This window comes from Podarcis tiliguerta (genome assembly GCF_965153285.1).
Source record: "Podarcis tiliguerta genome assembly, chromosome: 7".
NCBI lineage: Eukaryota > Metazoa > Chordata > Lepidosauria > Squamata > Lacertidae > Podarcis > Podarcis tiliguerta.
Window position 1 is genome coordinate 1,393,276 of NC_139540.1, and position 11,185 is coordinate 1,404,460.

Genomic DNA, 11,185 nt, shown 5'->3' on the forward strand with positions numbered 1-11,185 from the left:
CTGATTGGCGACTGTGAGAAAGACACTTCCCATAATAGAGGTCCCGGGCCCTAAGGAAGCCAGACTATCCTCCACCAGGGCCTTTTCAGTGATGGCTCTGACCTGGTGGAATGCTCTGTCCCAGGAGACCAGGGCCCTGCAGGATCTAACCTCCTTCTGCAGGGACTGTAAGACAGAGCTATTCCGCATGGCCTTTAATTTGAATTCAGCCTGATCTTTTATTTCCCTTCCCTCACTTGCTCTGAGACCCCACAGCTAATTCTCCCCTGGTCTCCTCGCTGGCCCAAGGAGGACCAATTCTGCCAGCTAGCCCTGGGGATTATCTAATGCTTATTTCCCCTAAATTGATTTTTGAATTTTATTGTTATTCATGTTTTTATACTGTATTTTATGCTGCTTTTACAATTAAATGTTTTAAAGTGTTTTAAATTTGTTGTTAGCAGCCCTCAGCCCGGTTTTTGAACCAGGAAGGGCGGGGTATAAATAAAAATTTATTATTCTTCCTGGAGGCCTGCGCTCTGATCCACAGGCTCCCCTTCTTGCCTGCTCCTCTGGGGAGACCTGCTTGCTGTCAGAAACGGGAAGGTTGTTGCAAGGAGATTCTGTTTGCAAGGAGGTGTTTTCCTTAAGTGCCAGGGCACCAGCGTCAGAGAAACAGGGCATGGAAAGCTGGCACGGCCTCTCCTTCGCTGAGCAAACAGAGATAAGGCCATCCTGGCGAGGGGGGAAAGGTTCTTGGCTGAGCAGCCGCTGGCTCAGTCGCTGCTATTCTGGGATAGCTCCCTTCTCCCACTGGGTGACGTTTACTGGGGAGGGGGCAAACCTGGGTACTCTCTGGACCCCACAAACTGCTGGGGAAACGTGAGCATTTGGAGCAAGGGGGGCCTTTCTTTGACCCGATGGGGCCACATCCTTCTCTTCCCAACCCGCCAAGCCAGCTTGGGGAGGTGGGTGGGGCAGCCCAGCTGTCAATCCTCTGTCTTCATAATGACACCAGGTGACTGACGCCTGTCAAAGTCCTTCTTGCTTCTGAAACAGCCAACAATCAGCTGGCTATCAGGCATAATAATAATAATAATAATAATAATAATAATTTATTATTTATACCCCGCCCATCTGGCTGGGCTTCCCCAGCCGCTCTGGGCAGCTTCCAACAAAATATTAAAATACAGTAATGCATCAAACATTAAAAGCTTCCCTAAACAGGGCTGCCTTCAGATGTCTTCTAAAAGTCTGGTAGTTGTTGCTCTCTTTGACATCTGAAGGAAGGGCGTTCCACAGGGCGGGCGCCACCACCAAGAAGGCCCTCTGCCCGGTTCCCTGTAGCTTTGCTTCTCGCAGTGAGGGAACCGCCAGAAGGCCCTCGGAGATGGACCCCGGTGTCCGGGCAGAATGATGGGGGTGGAGACGCTCCTTCAGGTATAGTGGGCCAAGGCCGTTTAGGGCTTTGAAGGTCAGCACCAACACTTTGAATTGTGCTCAGAAACGTACTGGGAGCCAATGTAGGTCTTTCAAGACCGGTGTTATATGGTCTTAGCGGCCGCTCCCAGTCACCAGGCTTGCTGCCACATTCTGGATTATTTGTAGTTTCTGGGTCACCTTCAAAGGTAGCCCCACGCAGAGCGCATTGCAGTAGTCCAAGCGGGAGATAACTAGAGCATGCACCACTCTGGCGAGACAGTTTGCGGGCAGGGAGGGTCTCATCCTGCGTACCAGATGGAGCTGGTAGACAGCTGCCCTGGACACAGAATTGACCTGCACCTCCAAAATGACTCCCAGGCTGCACACCTGGTCCTTCAGGGGCACAGTTACCCCATTCAGGACCAGGGAATCCTCCACAACTGCCCGCCTCCTGTCCCCCAAAAACAGTACTTCTGTCTTGTCAGGTTTCAACCTCAATCTGTTAGCTGCCATCCATCCTCCAACTGCCTCTGGGATTAAGGAATCACAGAATCATAGAACTGTAGAGTTGGGGAGGGGGGACTCAGGATCACGCAGGAAGATGCAGCTGTCCCAGATCAAACCTTGGACTTATCCACACCACGCTCTACGCAGCTGAGCTATGCAGGAAGGCTTTTTAGCGACACTGTACCTGTACCTTGAGAAGCAGGTGTTTCGCTTTTAAGGCTAAGGCTACCTTCCAATCTACAGTTCTAGGCCTCTATCACCTGGAGAGAGGACCCTGAACCTGCGGCAGACAAATCAGGGCACCTGGGGCAACAGCTGATGCTGCAAGCATTTGTTGACCCCAGACACCCACCCCACCACCTGCCTGCCCTGCCCTTTGCTCCATTCCTCCCCGTCCAAACTCCAGAGAAAAGGAACTGTGGTTGCTGCCCGTTTTTCTGCCGTGTGCCTCAAACAGCCCGGTGACAGGCAGAATTACAGTGGGGGCAGCTTTCCCCTTCCAAATGAATCATAGAATCATAGAAGAGTTGGAAGAGACCACAAGGGCCATCGAGTCCAATCCCCTGCCAAGCAGGAAACACCATCAGAGCACTCCTGACATATGGTTGTCAAGCCTCTGCTTAAAGACCTCCAAAGAAGGAGACTCCACCACACTCCTTGGCAGCAAATTCCACTGTCCAACAGCTCTTACTGTCAGGAAGTTCTTCCTCATGTTTAGGTGGAATCTTCTTTCTTGTAGTTTGTATCCATTGCTCCGTGTCCGCTTCTCTGGAGCAGCAGAAAACAACCTTTCTCCCTCCTCTAGGTGACATCCTTTTATATATTTGAACATGGCTATCATATCACCCCTTAACCTCCTCTTCTCCAGGCTAAACATGCCCAGCTCCCTTAGCCGTTCCTCATAAGGCATCGTTTCCAGGCCTTTGACCATTTTGGTTGCCCTCCTCTGGACACGTTCCAGTTTGTCAGTGTCCTTCTTGATGCCAGGAATGCCAGGAATAATAATAATAATAATAATAATAATAATAATAATAATAATAATAATTTATTATTTGTACCCAGCCCATATGGGTTTCCCCAGCCACTCTGGGCGGCTTCCAACAAAGACCAAAAATACACTAAATTGCCACACATTAAAATCTTCCCTGGACAGGAAAGAGCTTAGCTTCCACAGCAGAATTTCTGCCGGCCCTCCAAATGCCCTTTTAAATTACCGGTATTTTGCATTGCAGAGGGTTGGACTAGATGTCCTTTGCCCTGCCAACTCTACAGTTCTGGGATTCGATGAGCCGTGGGTGGAAATGGAATTGTAGGGGGTACGTGAACGAGAGAAGGAGAAAGGGAGCGGCGATTGACTCACGTAAATGTGGTTAAGGTAATTGACTGAGACAGTTTTTAGGAAGGTCCCATATTCAGAGTTACCTCTTGAGCCATCTAGGCGTCTTCTTGGTTGGCCAGTGACTCTCCTGAGATCTTTGTTGTCTCTCCCAGGTCATGGGTAGATGGTGCCAGTTCCACTCCCTCGGGAGTTCCCAAAGTGAGCAGTAATGTCCCCTCGGGGGCGGCGATGGTGTTATTTGGGGGTGCAAAGAGTCGAGGGGGCGGCAGAAGGTGCCAATAACCATCAGACTGTAAAAATATGGGGTCGCCGGAGCAACGTCACTGATTTCATTGAATTAATTAAACTAAATAGTTTTAGCTGGACTTTGGATGACTGTGCAATTAATTGTGCCAACAAAGGTCCGTATAGTTAAAGCTCTGGTTTTCCCAGTAGTGATGTATGGAAGTGAGAGCTGGACCATAAAGAAGGCTGATCGCCGAAGAATTGGCGCTTTTGAATTGTGGTGCTGGAGGAGACTCTTGAGAGTCCCATGGACTGCAAGAAGAGCAAACCTCTCCATTCTGAAGGAAATCAGCCCTGAGGGCTCACTGGAAGGACAGATCCTGAAGCTGAGGCTCCAAGACTTTGGCCACCTCGTAACAACAACAACAACAACAACAACAACAATAATAAATTTTATTTATATCCCGCCCTCCCCAGCCGAAGCCGGGCTCAGGGCGGCTAACAACAATCAAATAATCAAACAATCAAATAATCCAACATTCTAAAAACATTTCATAATAAAAATTAATTAAAATCAAATTGATGGCAACCGCTAAGCAAATTTCTGTGCAGGTTGCCAGCGGAGGGAGTCAGGCTGTGCCCTGACCAAAGGCCTGGTGGAACAGCTCCGTCTTGCAGGCCCTGCAGAAAGATGTCATGTCCCCAGGGCCCTAGTCTCTTGTGACAGAGCGTTCCACCAGATTGGAGCCGCAGCCGAGAAAGCCCTGGCTCTGGTTGAGGCCAGCCTAACCTCCCTGTGGCCTGGGACCTTCAGGATGTTTTTATTTGCAGACCGTAAGTTCTTCTGTGGGATATACCAGGAGAGGTGGTCCCGTAGGTACGAGGGTCCTAGGCCGTATAGGGCTTTAAAGGTTAAAACCAGCACCTTGAACCCGATCCTGTCCTCCACCGGGAGCCAGTGCAGCTGGTATAGTACCAGATGAATGTGATCTTGCAGCGAACACCCCATAAGGAGTCTCGCTGCGGCATTCTGCACCCGCTGGAGTTTCTGGGTCAGTCTCAAGGGCAGCCCCACATAGAGCGAGTTACAATAATCCAGTCTGGAGGTGACCATCGCGTGGATCTTCATGAGAAGAGAAGACTCCCTGGAAAAGACCCTGATGCTGGGAAAGATGGAGGGCACAAGGAGAAGGGGATGACAGAGGACAAGATGGTGGGACAGTGTTCTTGAAGCCACCAACATGAGTTTGACCAAACTGCAGGAGGCTGTGGAAGACACGAGGGCCTGGCCTGCTCTGGTCCAGGGGGTCACGAAGAGGCGGACACGACTAAACAACAACAAAGCAATTAATTGCTATGGGGACTGCAGGGACTGAGAGGAGATATAATCATGGCCATCTTCAAATCATCTTCTTCTTAGGCGATCCCTCGTAGCCGAGTAAGATTGTCTTCCATAAACACCATTTTAACAGTGAGTCTGTAAGTGACTGTGGAGGCCAATTCCGGATCCACACCTCCTTCCACAGTGGGGAACCAATGAAACCATCTTCAAATATCTGAAGAGCTGTCCCATGGAAGATGGAGTAAGCTTGTTTTCTCCCGCTCTGGAGGGCAGGACTCGAACCCATGGCTTCAAGTCACAAGGAAGGAGATTCTGACTAAAGATCAGGAGGGACTTTCTGGCAGTAAGAGCTGTTTGACAGCGGAACGGTCTCCCTCGGAAGATGGCGGACTCTCCTTCATTGGAGGTTTTTAAGCAGAGGTCGGATGGACATCTGTCAGGGATGCTTTTGAGGAAGTGTCCAAAAAAGTCTGGGAACTGCTGGTCTCGGTAGCACAGTTCACATAATTGCAGAGTAATTTACTCATCTGAGAACACTCAATCAGCAAACAGAGACAGGAGACTTAAAATATGGCCATTTCACCCAGTTTCTTTTCAGGTATTTCTCTGGACTGAGGAATGAAGCATCCCCTGAGGCATTATGAGGCAAGAATCCTCACTGGGTGCCTGTTTCTCTCTCTTGAGCAATGCAGGTGGTTAGTGCACTGATTTAATTAATGCCCTCATTTTAAATTGGTTTTAATGCGCTAACCCGCCAGGGAACTTTGGGGTGAAGGGCAGATAATAAACAAACTAATTAAGAATAATACTGGTAATTAATTTGACTGCACCCAACGAGATGAATGGGCTCTTGCACGCAGATTACTGCCCAGCCGCTTGTCCTTTACCACCAACACCCAGGTCTCAACACACAGGCAGCACCCAGAACCTCCGTGCCCACATTTTACTTTTATGTGGGTCATTTATGTTTAACCAGTTGCACTGGCTCCCGGTGGAGTATAGGGGCAGGTTCAAGGTGCTGGTCTTGACCTTTAAAGCCCTTTGTGGCTTAGGGCCCTCGCATTTACGGGACACAGGTGGCGCTGTGGGTTAAACCACAGAGCCTAGGACTTGCCGATCAGAAGGTTGGTGTTTCGAATCCCCGCGACGGGGTGAGCTCCCGTTGCTCGGTCCCTGCTCCTGACAACCTAGCAGTTCGAAAGCAAAGTGCAAGTAGATAAATAGGTACCGCTCCGGCGGGAAGATAAACGGCGTTTCCATGTGCTGCTCTGGTTCGCCAGAAGCGGCTTAGTCCTGCTGGCCACATGACCTGGAAGCTGTACGCCGGCTCCCTCGGCCAGTAAAGCGAGATGAGCGCCACAACCCCAGAGTCGGCCACAACTGGACCTAATGGTCAGGGGTCCCTTTACCTTTATTTACGGGACCGCCTCTCCTGGTATGTCCCACGGAGGACCTTAAGGTCCATGAATAACCATAGTTTAGAGGTCCCGGGCCCTAAGAAAGCCAGACTATCCTCCACCAAGGCCAGGGCCTTCTCAGTGGTGGCTCCGACCTGGTGGAATGCTCTGTCCCAGGAGACCAGGGCCCTGCAGGATTTAACCTCCTTCTGCAGGGCCTGTAAGACAGAGCTATTCCATGTGGCCTTTAATTTGAATTCAGACTGATCTTTTATTTCCCTTCTCTTCCCTCCCCCTCCCCCCTCCCGCTCTGAGACCCCCACAGCTAATTCTCCCCTGGTCTCCTCGCTGGCCCAAGTAGGACCAATTCAGCCAGCTAGCCCTGGGGATTATCTAATTCTTATTTCCCCTAAATTGATTTCTGAACTTTGAATTTTATTGTTATTCGTGTTTTTATACTGTATTTTATGCTGCTTTTACAATTAAGTATTTTAAATTTGTTGTTAGCCGCCCTGAGCCCGGTTTTTGAACCGGAAAGGGAGTGGTATAAATAAGAAAATATTATTATTATTATTATTATTATTATTATTATTATTATTCACAAAAATCGTAGTTGGAAGGGACCCTGAGGGTCATCCAGCTCAACCCCCTGCTATGCAGTTGCCCCGTCCGGGGACTGAACCTGCAACCTTGGTGTTATCAGAACCACGCTCCAGCTAACTGAACTATCCAGGACATCCCACTGGATGGGGCAATGCCAGGATCAAGGGCAGAGCCGAGCCAGGTGGGTCTGGGCAACCCCCCGCCCTCAGAGCTGCCTGGGAGAAGAGGGAGGGGCCCTCCTGGGTGTGCCTGAGCCTCATCCTGCACCCAGGCCTTCGGATTGACCGTTCATTTTGCAATTCCTGACCTGGGTCGCAGGGCTGGCACTGGGCCTGCTCCCTGCAATATTTGATTTTATTCTATTCCTGCAATGACTAATTGACCCTCCCAACTTTCTATTATTCTACTACATTTATATTAAGGTTACCAGATTTTTTTCCAATGAATCCAATGGGGACACATTTCAACTTCAATGGATTTTGTATGGGGACTGATTTGCAAATCCGGGGACTGTCCCCGGGAAACGGGGATGTCTGGTAACCTTAATTTAATATCCCACTTTCCTGCAAGGACCTCAAGGTGGCTACTCACAGTTTTTCTCCTCTCTGCCCCTGCCACCCAGTGGAGGAGGCGGCGTTGGGTGGGCATGGAGGTGGCATACAACAATGGCAAGGCATTTTCCCTTCGGCCTCTAGTGGAGAAATGGTGCCCAGAACTGGGCACCCTTCTCCAGTCCCAGGGAATGAGCCAAAACGGACAACTGCAAATTTAATACATAAAACAAAACGCCTCTCCACCTCCACGGGAGAGCAGCACAGCTCTGTTCTCCTTGAAAGGCAGGCGCCTCTCAGCTCCCAAAGGACCACACATGGGCAGGGGGCCACACAGCCCCACGGACTGATCTCCAGGCCCCCCACCTTGCCAGCACAGAGCTCTGAGCATCAATGTGGACAGGAAAGAAGATTGACAGGGTTTTATGTACTGAGTTGAATAGGATCCAGAACGCAGCATTCTGATTGGTTCTAGAACAATAGGATCCAGAATGCAGGAGTCTGATTGGTCCTAGAACAATAGGATCCAGAACGCAGCAGTCTGATTGGTCCTAGAACAATAGGATCCAGAACGCAGCAGTCTGATTGGTCCTAGAACAATAGGATCCAGAACGCAGCAGTCTGATTGGTCCTAGAACAATAGGGTCCAGAATGCAGCAGTCTGATTGGTCCTAGAACAATAGGGTCCAGAATGCAGCAGTCTGATTGGTCCACAGGAGCCACCCAATCCAGCTCCAGGTGGAAGTGAATCCGCAACCTGATTGGCCTACAGGAGAATCCCGGAATTAGCCAATCACGTGGGGCCCATTGTGTAAATAATGTATATAAAGCAGACATTCTGGGGGAACTTCCATTCCTCCTCACCACTATGAGCTGAATGAAGAGCATGAAATCCACACTTGCCTCCGAGTCTATTTCAGCAAGGGTGCCCCCTGGCTCTGGCTGCCGCCCCCGGATGGCTAGGACCAGCGGCCCCCAACTTTTCCGGGACCCCACACCGCCTCGGTTCCATCAACTCCTCCCTGGCGCCTCCTACCCTATAAAAAGACTTGTTCAGAATAGTGGCTGGCATGACCCAGTACGGCAGACGACGACAGAGTAAGGTTCAAAGCAGGAACAATTAATTGCACACTGACTGCTTGTTTATTCCTGCTCTGGAGGGGAGGACCCGATCCAACAGATTCATATTTCCAGGAAGGAGATTCCGACTGGACATCGGGAAGAACTTTCAGGCGGCAAGAGCTGTCCAACAGCAGAACCGACTCCCTGTGGAAGTTGTGGACTCTTCTGCATCTTTTATACAGAGGTGACTGGTCACCTGTCCGGGATTCTTCAGCTGTGTCCCCTGCATTGCAGGGGGTGGACTAGATGACCCCTTGGGGTCCCTCCCATCCCTACAACGCCGTTATTTATTCAAACTCCAGTTGAGGCTATTGAGTTGAATCGCTTAAAGAAAACTGACGAGCTTGATCCAGATTTTCAGAGAGTCACTTAAAAGCTCCTGTGCCCCTGCTGCCCCCTTGCCCCCCCCAGATAAAACCCACCCTCCTGCAGGGGGCTCCACCATCCACTTTGGGACCCCCCTGCTTGGAATATGGGCCTCTGAATATTTCGTTGTGCAGCCCCCGGCAATTGCAAGGGTGGAGCAAAGAAGACTTCCGCTGCACTTATATTATGTCCCACATCTCTTGCCCAATCAATCATAACCGATTTAACTTGTTCATCCTTTGTATGCCACTCCAACAACAAATTATACATTTTAGACATATTCTTCACTTTAGCATCTAACAACTCCGTTTCCAATTTGGTTTTTTCGGCTGCAAAACCGTTTCTCCTATCCATCTTATATATTTCATTAATTTGATAATATTGCAACCAATTCACTTTATCTTTAATTTGTTCAAATGGTTTTAATTTAAACCCTTCCTGATCCTCTAACAACAAATCTGAGTACCTCAACCATTTATTTTCCATATTTAACTTTTGGGGGGCCTTCCGTTGGCGAAATCCATTTTGGTGTTTTTCTTACTAAGAGATCTTAGTAAGCAAAGAAAATCTCCGCCGTTGCTGAGCAAGCCTGACTCTGGCAGTCAAAGATAGGAGTCGTGGCATTGCCCCCTCCCTCCTCTGCCCTGCCTTACCTGTGCCAGGCTGCAGAGGGTGCTGTTGGGCACTGCCCCACCGGACTGCTGCCTCTTCCTCCTCCTCCTCAGTAGCTCGTTCTCTTCCTGACAGCAGCCTCTCCTGGGCTCCTTCGCTGTCCCAGCCAGGCGTCCTCTTGGCAGCTTCCCTCCTCCTGCCAAGCGCCCCCTCCGTCCCTCCCTCCCTCGCAGGCTGGACTGACCTTTGCCAGAGCAGCTGCCTCCAGGCCCAGCCCCCAAGAGGCTCAGCCACTAAATTTAAATCCTGCCGGCTGCCTGCAGTCCACCCGCCACCCTAGGGGCAAAGCCACCCTCCTAGGAGAGACCCACAATTCTCCAGGCCCCAGTTGCCTAGAGGCAGGCAGGTATGCACACACACACACACACACACACAACCCTCGGGATTCATCTCTCTCTCACACTCAGACCTTGCTCTCAGGGACAGAGCTCAGCCTCAGAAGCATGAGTGTGCTGTGCATATGCAGAGTGCTTTGTGCTTGCGGCAGATTCAGGGGCAGGCTGTTGATTTGTTGGCTTGCTTTACATTCTCCAGCAGAGAAAAATGGTTTACATTCTGCAGCAAAGAAAAATTAAGTGTCATACAAATACAACACATACTATACAATCAATGAAACAAAAATAAAAGAAAAATTAAAAAAAAACAGATATAGCAAATGATAACCACCAACACATAGACAATAAAAGTTAATTAATTAAACTTCCAACTTCATAAACATATTACTTGACTTCCTCTAATCTCTTCCATCTGAATTTCCTTGGAACTGAATATGGCAGTTTTCCAAATATCATTATTCAAAAAACAATATTCCGCTTATAATCAAATTTCTTAACTTTTCTTAACATTCTCTGTCTCATTTATTTATTTAGTCCTAATTTAGTCCTCGGCCTATTTAGTACCTTCAAGTAACTACTAATATTTAATATTACAATATTTATTCAAATAATCTTTAAATTTCTTCCAGTCTTCTTGATATTCCTCTTCTTTCTGGTCGTGGATTCTCCCAGTGAGATCAGCCAGCTCCATAAAGTCCATCATCTTCATCTGCCATTCTTCCACAGCTGGTAGAAGAAGGAAGTTTTCTGGGCTCCTTGCAGATAAGACAGAGAACATGTTAATGAAAGGAATCCCTCCAATCACACACACAGAACCTATACTTTTCAGGTTATCAACCTGGGAAAGTAGCTCATCTAAGGGAAGGGATGCTCTGGTGCTAAACCTCTGCTACCTTGTGCCTATATTTATTTGTGAAAAGGGTTTCAGGAGCAAACCCCAAGGAAAAACCCGCATCTGCTGCCTTGCTGAACACCTTCAGGAAAGGAAAGGGCTCAACGAAAGAAGAATGGCAGATGAAATTGATGGACTATGCAGAACTGGATAAATTAATAGGAAGGATTTGAAACCTGCAAGATCAGAGATTCTTAGAAGACTGGAGCAAATATACGAACTATTTGAAAAGCAATTGTAAAGAACTGATTACACTAGTAGGACTGCAAGAAGTTCTGTAAGGAGAACTATTTGAAATATTGCAAGAAAGACTACGAGGAGAATTATTAGTTAATGATAATTACAATGAATAGAGAAATTAAGAAATGCAGAATAAGTGATAAAGAACGGAAAATCATCAGAGGCGTTGACAGAAGTCTAAAATATTGTACTG

The 11,185-nt window shown here is 48.6% G+C and overlaps 1 protein-coding gene across 4 annotated transcripts in view; it reads right to left on the minus strand.

Moving 5' to 3' along the window:
- GPT (glutamic--pyruvic transaminase) overlaps window positions 1-9,684 on the minus strand; it is a 32,179-nt gene extending 22,495 nt beyond the window's left edge. For 2 of the 4 annotated variants that reach the window (XM_083449053.1, XM_083449052.1), the window contains exon 1: window positions 9,507-9,649. The gene's annotated coding sequence lies outside the window, so the exon portion shown is untranslated. Of the gene's footprint in view, window positions 1-9,506 lie in introns of all 4 variants that reach the window. The other 2 variants (XM_083449051.1, XM_083449050.1) reach the window with 2 other exon arrangements.
- Window positions 9,685-11,185: the final 1,501 nt, after the last annotated feature.